This window comes from Nicotiana attenuata, unplaced genomic scaffold (genome assembly GCF_001879085.1).
Source record: "Nicotiana attenuata strain UT unplaced genomic scaffold, NIATTr2, whole genome shotgun sequence".
Classification (NCBI taxonomy): Eukaryota; Viridiplantae; Streptophyta; class Magnoliopsida; order Solanales; family Solanaceae; genus Nicotiana; species Nicotiana attenuata.
In genome coordinates this window covers 602504-614746 of record NW_017670294.1, presented here as the reverse complement: position 1 = coordinate 614746, position 12243 = coordinate 602504, and the positions used below count along the sequence as shown (strand labels likewise).

General features: G+C 39.0%; 1 long non-coding RNA gene across 1 annotated transcript; it reads left to right on the top strand.

Annotated features, from left to right (window-relative positions):
• Nucleotides 1–7042: 7042 nt before the first annotated feature.
• LOC109237381 lies at nt 7043–10303 on the top strand. The gene is made up of 7 exons (XR_002069626.1): nt 7043–7238; nt 7451–7540; nt 7634–7738; nt 7831–8219; nt 8388–8456; nt 9200–9256; nt 10117–10303. It is a non-coding gene; the product is annotated as an uncharacterized LOC109237381 (long non-coding RNA).
• The last annotated feature ends 1940 nt before the right edge of the window (nt 10304–12243 follow it).

Below are 12243 nucleotides of genomic sequence, written 5' to 3'. Positions count from 1 at the left end.
CTCCAAAACAACTGGAACGTTACTCACCTCAAGTATTTCCACTTCTGAAAGGCGTCTCCCGAGCCGTACTCTTTTTCCCTTACCCGAGTTTTGTCCCAATTGGGTTTTCTCGGGGAGGTTTTTAACGAGGCGGCAGAGGGGACACTTGGAGATACTTGCAAAACAAGTTTATCATATCAACCTCTCCTTACGACCTCCAGGCCGACATGATAAAGGGACTGGACTAGCTTGATCTCCAATGTATGAAAGGCTACGGCCATCTCCAATGTATGAAAGGCTACAGCCATCTCCAATGTATGAAAGGCTACGGCCATCTCCAATGTATGAAAGGCTACGGCCATCTCCAATGTATGAAAGGCTACGGCCATTTCCAATTATATTATGGCTAAGGCCATCGCCGCCAACGGTCGACCTAGATTCGACTACGGTGAGTAAACGACTCGACGACAGTCGAAGTCGCCTACATGGCTAAGGCCATCAGTTATATTATGGCTAAGGCCATCGCCGCCAACGGTCGACCTAGATTCGACTAAGGTGAGTAAACGACTCGACGACAGTCGAAGTCGCCTACGTGGCTAAGGCCATCAATTATATCATGGCTAAGGCCATCGCCGCCAACGGTCGACCTAGATTCGACTAAGGTGAGTAAACGACTCGACAACAGTCGAAGTCGCCTACATGGCTAAGGCCATCAACTAAATTATGGCTAAGGCCATCGCCGCCAACGGTCGACCTAGATTCGACTACGGTGAGTAAACGACTCGACGACAGTCGAAGTCACGTACATGGCTAAGGCCATAAATAATATTATGGCGAAAGCCATCGACGCCGATAAGTCGACCCAGCTCGACTACGACGGCAAGTAACTCGATGACAGTCGAAGTTACGCACATGGCTAAGGCCATAAATGATATAATGGAATAAGGCCATCGACGCCGATAAGTCGACCCAGCTCGACTATGACGGCAGTAACTCGACGACAGTCGAAGTCACGTACATGGCTAAGGCCATAAATGATATTATGGCGAAAGCCATCGACGCCGATAAGTCGACCCAGCTCGACTACGACGGCAAGTAACTCGATGACAGTCGAAGTTACGCACATGGCTAAGGCCATCAACGGTATAATGGCTAAGGCCATCGACGCCGATAAGTCGACCCAGCTCGACTATGACAGCGAGTAAACGACTTGACGATAGTCGAAGTTGCGCACACGGCTAAGGCCATCAACAATATTAAGGCCAAAAATATAAGGTACAGAAAGAAAAGAATAACAGCAAAAGTATAACTTCCATTATCATCCAAAAATACATGTACAAAAGGACCCATTTACGTCTCCAAATACAGCAAAACAAAATGAATACAAGTCCTAAGGGGCTTCGCCATTCTGTTCACCGCCCCCCGTCGGACCGCCATCTCGTCCACCGCCGTCCTCGGCCCGATAGGCCGCTGAGATCCAAGAGTCGGATTCTAGACGGTTGACGTCTTCGGAGTTATAGCCCGCCCGGTCTGGGGAATAAGAACTATACCCACAAGTTTCACGAGCGACACGGGCTATGCGCCGTTGCTATTGAACCTCCGCCTCAGTAGCTCGACCCGCAGCTAAGAACTCCTCGAATATGACTAATCTGGCCTAGGCGTACACCCACATGTCATGCGCCTCACGATGCGCATCCTCATCGGGCCTTGGTGCAGCAGTCCGCTTGAGAACTTCAATCTCAGCCGCCTTGGCATCGAGTTCGGTGGTCATAGCGGCAACCTTGATCCGCAAATCAGCAGCTTCCGCTGCTACCCCACGGCCAACCTCCAACTCTTCTTTCTTAGACTGGAGAAGAGTCTCCAGCTCAATGTTCCGAGCCAGGGCGGTCATCAGCTGCTCGTCGATCTGCTCCAACTCGGCCACCCTCCGTTTCAGCTGGGCCTCCGACTGCTCCAAACCCTCACGGAAAACCCAAAATTTCGGGTCCTGCTTGAGTAGGTCCGCCAGCGCCTGATGCTTGATGCGGCATCGCCGATATTTCTTTACCACCTTGTTAAAGGTGGCTGCCTTCCTTTGCGCTCCCGCCCCCTCTCTACCTCCAAGATGAGAGTCTAAAAAAGAGGAAAAGGAGGAAAGGCAAGTCAGTATGCATCAAAATTTACTTTACGGTACATGAAGAAAATCGAAAAATACCTGCAAGGCCGCGCCGGCAACCCTCCGGGATAGTTCCCCGTCGCTAACCCCTTTTAACATTTCATGCTCAACGGCCGCACATAGCAGGGTCATATCCGTTGCGGCCTGCTCGCTGTGTTGCAACAGGTTATACCCTCATGGGATCAGAATTCGGCTGTTGGATCTACCTGTCGTCATCCCCACACGGGCCGGACCCCGCATTAACGCATCTGCATCCGCCTGGGCGGCCTTAGGGCCCACCCTTTCGGTATCATCGCCCGCTTCTCCAACGGCAGCCGACGAGCCGCTCTTCAGAATGCGTGTTGGGCTGGCGTCGAGAACCGCCCTCCCTTGGGGAGCCGACCTCCCGGAACGGATGGCATCTGCCATAAAAACTGGCCTTGACTCCCGATGGGGCTCGCTCGCCCCCTCGTCTTCTGTGGCTATCCCCTTGCCGGTTATCAACCGACGTCTTTTCCTTTCCGGCGGCTCCTCGCTCTTAGAAGTCTCCTCCACAGCCCGTGGGGATGGCATTGAAGGAGTCGCTCGCCTCGTGGACGCCGCCACGGGCAGCGGTCGAGGAACCTCCGCAGTGCCATCACTGGGCGAACCACAGTGTATGTATCCGTCTTCAGAATCAGTCCCCGCCCCAGGTGAGGTGACGACGTTCTTTTTCTTCTTCTTAGGGGTGCTCCGACCTGCCAATACGAATAAGTCAGGTAACAAGAATGTAGGGAACTCCCAAACCGTAGCCAAAGAATTACCTGACGGGCCGTACTGTTGAAGAAATGCAGCCCAGGTACGGCATTCCTCCGCATAAGGTATTATTCTTTCCACCCATGATTTAATGTCATCAGTGAACTGGGGTGAAGAAGCCCTCGCTGCAAATAAAAAGGGAGAAAAGCAAAGAAATCACAATGGCCGTATGGTCAAAAGCGCAAGCAGTCCTGAATTCTACGAGTAGAAATACTTACGTTATGGATTCCATCTTTCCGGGAACCCTTCGGGATTCGACACCAGGTGCTCCGTCCTGATGTAGAAATATTTACGCCAAAAGCAGCGGTTGGGCTTATCATCGGCTTTAACAACCAAGCCCCTTGTGCCACGACTTTTTAACTGCAGCGTGGTACCCCTCAGATAACCAGGGCTGAATAACTGTAAGAGGTGGTGGACCGAGACGTTGCACTCAAGCCTGGCCGCATAAGTGGTCATAATACGGCACACCTTCAAGGTGTAAGGAGTGAGCTGAGCCGGACACACATTGTAAAAACGGCAAAGCTCCTCCATCAGAGGGTAGATTGGAAGATTGCAATTGATCAAGAACGGGTACTCATAGAATGTGCAATATCTAGGCCGGTGCACATTGGTATAGTCCGTCCCGGCCGGAACCATTTCCACGTGGTCCGGAATATGGTGCGTCTCTCGAAGATCATCTAAATGGGATTGTAATAAAACGCTGTGCTCCCAGGGAAGGTCTGGGCTTTTAGTTGGAAAATCCCTGCGAACATGCATCTCCTTCGGAAGGACGTTGTCTACACTGAGAGGAACAAGGGCCTTCTCCGCCTTTCCCCCTTCACCACCGGAAGATGGCGGAACCCTAGACGGGGCATTATCTTTGGCCTTTTTACTACTCTGTCCACGTTTTGTCATGATTATACTACGTAAGAAACGAAGCAGTGACGATAGGAAGTGTGGTTTCAACAGAAGTGGGAGAGTCCCTCACGAAATAACGGTTACAGGAAAGAAAGACAAAGGAGTAAATCAGAAAATGCTTTCCGAAGGCTTGAAAGTTGAATCGAATCGAACCTCTCTCCTACTTATAGGGATAAGTTGCGCAGAAATCGAAGAGTCATGATTCAAAACGTGCGCGGGAAACCAAAATATCACATCATCCTCTGAACCGCCTCGGGGGCAAATATAATAATGATGCATACAGGCGATGACGTCATTTCAAAAAGGAAGACACGCGTCAGTGGCTCAACAACGTCATATATTTCACCTCATTCATATTACTGCCCCTGGTCGAGGTCAAATTCTCCTAAGCCGAGGTTTGCATTTCCGCCCATCGAAGACGCCCACCGAATGCGTCTCCAACGAGCGGAGGGACTAACTGTATAGGGTCAAATTTGACCCTCAGCATCTCTACGCCAGTGGGTACGCCCAGTGAGTGTACGCCGACTAACGCAGCGGGTACGACTCGGACGTGGGGACAAAAGCGACATCGTTTAGGACTCAGTGTCTTCACTAGGGAGACGTTACCTGTCTTTGTAACTTTTTGATTCTTTCGAGGAAGGTCTCTTATTATATAAAGGAGACCTTCACATTGTAAAGGGGGGGATTCGGATCTAATACAACTCTTTTATTTTCTGGCTTTCTCTCTCTATCTCTACCTCAAACGAACATATCTTACTGAGTTCATATTATCACTTTGCAATACTAGATCTACAACAATAATATCATCTTTGCATCTCTAGGTTTATTATATTTGATTGAAATTTACCCTTTTCTTACTTTTGATTGTTTTCTAGCTTACAAAGTATATTGTTAACCTTTGAGCCAAACAACCTCATTTTGCTGTTTTTAATAAATATATTATTATTAATTTTTATCAAGTAAAAGTTTCTGCTGTCTATACTGTTGTGTCAGTTTATACAAAAGATACTGATTATTAGATTGTTTTTGATTTGGTTTTGATTTTATGGGGTAATTATAGTTTAATCCATTTTTAAAGATTTCATTATTTAGTAATAGATTGTGCTTAGAGTTTAATTGGATTCTGGTATCTTGATTATCGGATACTTTGTTCATTTTGTTGAGTTTGCAGGTTGATTCCCTATTCGATAATAGTACTAATTGGTTATTCATTATAATTATGTCCTGCGTTGAGCCGAGGGTCTGTCGAAAACAGCCTCCCTACCTTTTAGGTAGGGGTAAGATCTTCGTACACACTACTCTTTCCAGACCCCACTAGTAGGATTATACTGGGTTTGTTGTTGTTGTTGTTCTTAGTTGTTCAGATTTTATTTTTGAAGAATGTTAATCTTTTTAACATGATAAAAGAAGAGAGTCGAGTAGGTTATTTGACCAACATAGAAATAGTATATCGATTTATATATAAAAGAACAGATAAATGATAAACGAGCACAATGGACATAGGTTTTTATAGGCAACTCTAACTTATTTGGGGATGAGACATAATTTGACAAATTGACAGATGGAAGAAAGTTCATTTTTTTGGGGCATTTCTTTAATTTGTTTTGCTTTTTTTTCATATCTCAAATAATTTAGGTGAAAACAAACCAGCAAATGAGCAAATGGAAGAGCACATGGTATTGTGGGCCGAACAACAGCTAGATGATACTATATTTGAAAATAAAGAGGATATTAAATGGGTTAGAGAAGGTGTGCCGGGAATAGAAATTGACCCATTTACTTTGGAAAGTAATGAAACATATGATGAAGAAGACGACATATCTTAGTTACTTTTCTTTTTTTTTGTCACTATTTTAGTAAAGATTGTTCTTAAACATAGATCATCGAGTTGGGGATTTCTTACTATGCTTTTTAGTTGTTTAAATCTTATATGCGTATGTGTCTTTTTGTTTGGCTTGCTAGTTTGTATTATTTTATACGTCTGGATAGTAGAAAATATTTTTCAATTTTGCAGGAACTATAATTTTTGAGCAACTTTGTTATGATGGCAAGAAAAAGACAGAGAAATTCCAGTCAAGAAATGCTTTTGCCTGATTTTCCGTAGCAACAAGAAGAACAAATGGGAGGTGCGGCGATGCCTCAACCACCTCAAAACTGGCCACAAAATGAAGGAAAAGCTATCCAATCTGATAAATCAAGAAATGATTCACATGAAACAGAAAATTCCCTAGGTACTTATTCTGTATAATATCTTATCTTTATTGAATAGTTACACTTTGTGTATTTGTACACTTTTTCCCAAGCAACCAAGTAGACCTAAATGTAAATCATCAACTCAAGCAAATCCACTAAGAGTACTTGTACCTTGACCGCTCATCTCTATCATTGTTCCTAAATCAATATACTTATAAGTCCCCCATAGAAGCAGAGACACCACTTAAACATACAAATAGTATCATGAATGTGGAGACACCTATATTCTGTTCTTATGAAGGTAGCACCTGCTTTGCTATTAGAAGCTATCTTCTACAGTACATTGGCCAATTACACTCAGCTCTTCATATACAAATTGAAAACATGAGACAGATTGTGAGCACACCAACATTATTGCTTAGATATGTTTATGGATCTAGTTGAGGCATCTTATAGTCTAGCAGATACGTATCCAAGAAAGAATTCATATCACTATACCTACCTGTATTGATGTAGTTTCTTTTCCCAAAAATATATATGCTTGATTTCTGGCAATTTTCCTCTATCACTCTATTATTCTAGTCCCTTGGTATTAATGGAATGTTTTCATGTGAATTTTTAAAAGAAGAAAAAGAAGAATTAATTGAGTTTTACTAAGTTATGGATGACTCTCTTTTTTATATTTGGTTATTGCTGAATCTAGTGCTAATGAAGAGAAATCTAAGCGACCTAGGGGTCCTACTATGATGCACTCGGGATGGGGAAAAGATGGTGGCATTTTACATGTTGAGTGGAATAATCTTAGTCAAGCTATTGGACCTGATGCAGGTAAATTGAGTTCAAAACTTGGAGTCATAGCACGAAATGGTATTTTAGCTCCTTTAAATCATAAAGATTGGAGGCTTGTGCCTAAACTGTACAAGAATAGGATATGAGCTCGTATTAAGGTGCTTAGAAAATTAAAGAAAAAGATTATATACTAAGATGCTTATTGATTTTATGCTTTTATACATGTGTTATATGTTGATATTTGCAGAAAAATACTGATGCAACTAAGGATATGAGACGTATGTTGATGATATCGGTTGGATCTAAATGGAAAGAATGGAAGCATGAAACAAAAATGATTGGTTATGAGCCATACAACAACGATATCGAGCGCTTAGCTAAACGTCCAGACAAGGTAGAAGAAGACCAGTGGCGTGCATTAGTTCATTATTGGAGTTCTAATGAAGCAAAGGTATTCTCCGAGCGTCAAGCATCTTCTTCTCTTGCCGTTAACACATGCTATTAGCGCATTCCGTATGCGGATCATACTTTTTAAAAAAAAAATATTTTATGCTTTTCCTCTGTAATTTTTACCTTTTCTCTTTTAAAAGTTTTATTCTTTGGTCTGATGTTTGGCCATGAATTATCTCTAATATATAAAATAAATACGTGTAACTTTTCTAGGAAAAGAGCGAGAGGAACAAAGAAAGTCGAAGGAAGCTGAGTATGCCACACACATCAGGAAGAAAAAGTCATTCTCAAATTATAGATGATGTATGCCATATTTACTATAAGTTTTCTGCAATTTATATATCAATACTTATTTTCTTGAATATATTTTCTACAACTTTTTTACTATTTAAACAGATGACAAAGAAGAATGGTGTAAAATCAAGTCGTATCGAGGTATTCAAATAAACACATACGAGAAAGAATAAACAACTAGTAAATGAGATAGCTGATGAAACTATGGTAAATTCCCATTCTTTATGAATATAAATTACTTTCTTTCCAATATAAAATTGTATTAATTTTCCAATGTTTTTATCTTTTCTTTCCAAAAGAAAGAAATGGATGAACTTGCTAAGGTGTATCCCGAGTTAAATGTTCCTGGAAGTGCTCCCAATGATGTGTATGCACAGGTCAGGGGACCAGACACTCATGGAAATGTTCGAACTTTAGGAAAAGGAGCAGCTCCAAGTTTTATTTATGGCCCTGCATATAAGCGATCCCAGGCTGAGCAAAGAGATTTTGATAGAAGAGTTGAGATGGAAGATGAAAAAGCTACCTCCTCTATGAGAATTGCGATAGAAGAAAAATTGTCTGAAGCAAAAAAAGAAATAGAAGCGATGGAGAAAAAGTTATTTGAAGCAAAAGAAGAAATAAAAGCGATGGGGGAAAAATGTTAGAAGCAACAAAGGATATGGATTCAAAAATAGACGATAAAGTAAAGGTAGGTATAAATGCATATCTAGATTCTTTGGGTTACTATTGGCTCAATTAAGAAATTATAATGAGCAGGTAACAAATATTGTGCTCTTTAGCAAAAATTTATTGCATTTAAGATAATCTTGTAATTTAGTTTTCTTTTGATTGTAATAATCTTCCTCTTTTGTGATAGGTTTCTTATAACCCAATGGACGATCACCAACAATCACAATCACCTGTTTCACTTGTTCATACAAAGATGGTGAGTTCGTAAACCCATTTTAACTAAATCTTTTTCTGCATACATTCGAAGAGTATAGTTTTAACTATGTCAGTTTTCACTTCAGTTACGTAAAGCTTCAAAATAGCATTTTAAAGTATAGAGGCCTATTCTCAAGGGGGATCATAGGGGCATATGTTTCTTGTCAGCAATTGTTGCCCTCTTTCTTTGAAGAGTCAAGAGTGTCACAAGCCACTGAATCTTAGGAGCTTTGCTCGCCTTTTTCCCGTTTTTGGTAGTAAAATTTCGACAGTAGGTGTTGACATACTTCCTGATATCATCTTCCTTGGAAAGGTTGAAGAGTTTGCTCATCTTTGAGGCATGTTCTTATGAAAAAGCATCACAACTCTTCATGCTCTTCTGCAGCTTACACTTAAGGATGGAGTTCCATTTTTTAAGCTTGTGTTTGACAATGATGGTGGCATTCTTGTTGCAGTTGTGAAGAAGTTAGCTTCTTTTATCTTTTTATTAATTGATAAGATTCCCATCGAGCATGATTTTACCCTCCTACATAAGGTATGTAGCCTCTTGTAGAACCTGGAAGAAAGAGCAAGTTGAAAACTCTTGCCTAGATGAGGAAAATAAAGATCTATGATTGAAACGCCATCATATTAGGAAATAAAATTATTAAATGACTTTGTCCTATTTTTTTATATCTTGTATTCACAATTTTCTAAGTTGTAAATTTTATAAACCGGAGTAACCAATCTAATATTTCTTCTCAGGTTAACATAATCAAGAAGATTGGAGTTAGTGAAGTTGGCACAAAGAAAAAGAAGCGGGTAAGTTTGAAAAAATTACAAGGTTCTTGTTCCCCCTTTTCAAAGGGAGAAACCCTTCATGTTATAGTTTGCAAAACTTATATAACATTCATTAGTTTTCATCTCAGTATACCATTTAAGGAAACTAATATTTCAGAATTCAACCCTCCCCTCTCCCACCCTGTTTCTGCCTCAGTCCCAAAGAAAAATAAAAACTAAAAGAGTAGGGAATGGTTTTCTTAAGTGCAAGATGAATTGAGAATAGCTGAACATTTTCTTTTCCTTGGTAAGAGTGAAATTGTGGTTTGTATTGAACACCATTTTTCTAGTACAAAATTGATGCTGAACTCTGATATGAAAGTGCATTATTGACTATTGATATAGCATTTGTTGCAAAAAATTCATTATTATCGTTGAGGTAAATAGATTCTCCTAAGTGAGCTATCTCATTTAGATTTTGTTTCAACCTTTCTTGGACAGGTAGCTTTATGTGTGCTTACTTGTATTTAGCTTTTTAGGATTGATCGTGTTTATATTTATTTAAATCTTGCAGAACCTCCTTCGAGTGGAGTTATATTTTCTCCCTTCCTCTCACATCCACCCACAACCAAAAAAATATCATCAACTGCATTATGATATTACAATATTTCAGTTGTTGTTCGGTTTGGGCGGTTGCGTTCACTTTCTTTGATCTTTTGCTTTATGTTGTCTGTTTATTTCTCTCTTCAGTTGCTAGTATTACATTCATTATCAATTTGTTTCTCTTTTAGAACATGAATCTGTTATTATTTTTGGTATTCCAATTGTTTTAGAGGAGGAAAGAATTTACTTTATTATAAAGGTATAATTCTTTTTTTCTTTTCTTGTGACTTCTTGTGCAGCATTCGTGAAGGAAGTGATGTCAATTACTAGCAGTGAAAAGCTTGACTTGTGGAGAGTTGGTTTTATAAGGTTTACTCTAGAAGTTGAGGAAAATGAATTCGAATTAGGAGTGATCTTAAAGTACTTACACATTGAAATTACTATCTTTTATGATTTAGTTAGATTTGGGTTTTACGTGAGAACAAATCATTTGATCTGGCATTATCTATCTTGTACTAAGTACGTTTTATATTGCTACTTTGTTCTTTGGTTACTGTGCTAAAAGATATTTGCTTTACATTTATTTCATGTTTGTTATAAAAGTTGACATTTGTGAATGTAAATGTATTCATGATGAAACTAAACAGAACATTATTATTTACATTCTAAAAAATATGATACCGACATTAATTTAAATGTCAAACATTCAATGCGACATTTTGCTATGTTGTAAAAGATATGTCACTAACCGACATTTTGCTATGTTGTAAAAGATATGTCACTAATTTTTGTTAGTGACATTCACATAAAGTGGAAACGGTTTTTTTTATATGTTGTGAATTTTCTTAGTGACATTTACCAAAATACCGGAAATTTCAACACGACATTTTGTGAAGATCATACGTAAATTTAGTAATCTTTTAGAACAATAATCTGATTGTCGAAAATTTTAAGTGACATTTTCTATATGTTGTAAACTAAATGTCGTAATATTCTTACCGATATTTACCTAAATTAAAAAATATCATAAATTTTTTATTGACATTTACCTAAATGTTGCAAAGTAAGTGTCGTAAATTTCTTATCGACATTTACCTAAATGTCGTAAAATAAGTGTCACAATTTTTTATTGACATTTACCTAAATGTCGTAAAGTAAGTGTCATAATTTCTTACCAATATTTACCTAAATGTCGGAAAATGACCGACATTGAAATTAACGACGTTTGATGCAAATGTAAATTAAATGTCGGTAAATAAATTGGTGACATTTAAACAGCATAATACGATATTTATTAAATGTTGTCATTTCTCCACTTTCTTGTAGTGGCCTAGAACAATTCTATACAAAATTACTTTGATTTCCGCAATTAACATTATTTCATATAGTGGAATTGGTGTAGCCCGAACGAGATATAGTATATTTGAGGTAAAACGATAATAGTTGAATGTTGCCATGCAGTTTTGTACTGAATTCTTGTTTTCCTGAGGCATTAAATAATAACAACCCTAATACCACAAGGCACACGAATGGTGCTCATCCAAAACCACTAGAAGTTGCCACTACAAAATGGGCAAACATGTGAAAAACTAGGTACTAAAAACATGGGCAAATATTTTTTATTTTCACTTGAGTTACAAGTTATATCATCTTTTAGATGTAAGCTCTTTCGTGCTTTAACTGACCAAAAATTTTAATTTTAATTTATTGAATTACACTTTCAATTGATAACTCAAATACAATTTTGAATAATATTTATACGGCTTTTAGAAATAATTTACTCATTGAAGCTAAAGTACATGTGCGACGCGCGTATCCTAATTCCTAAGACTAGTGCTAAGAAATCTGATAATCCATCGGGATTTTTAGCAAAATTCTAATGATCACCAGATCTTTTTTAGCATGGTGGCTAAAATATTCTGGTGATCATCAGGATTTTGCCATAAATTATGACAATCATCATTACTTGCTAAAATTCTAGTGAGCGTGCTTTAAAATCTTGCGTCGTGCTATTTTTCAAAATCTTTTGCTACCGAAATCAAAAATCAACAATGGCTCAAAAATATCTTACTTGTGCCATTCTCCCGATTGGATAAAGAAATAAATGACTGTTGTTTGAGTTAGCATGACACCTAGAATTTGAACCAAAAAATAGTATTTGACATCACAAATATAATTTTTACGCTATCAATTAATTTAACTGGTTATAATATTTTATTTATTTTATTTTGTTTTCAAAAGTATGATTACTATAGATAGTAACTTGTCGCTGTAGTGACCTTAACTTAACAGTGTAAAAATATTATAATTGTCAATGCACAAGAACTTAACTCACGATAAGGCGAGGTCTACATGGATCTCAAGGAAGATAAATTAGAGTAAAGTCTTGATGTGGCGCCAGTTTTGCACTACCGAGTGATATATAT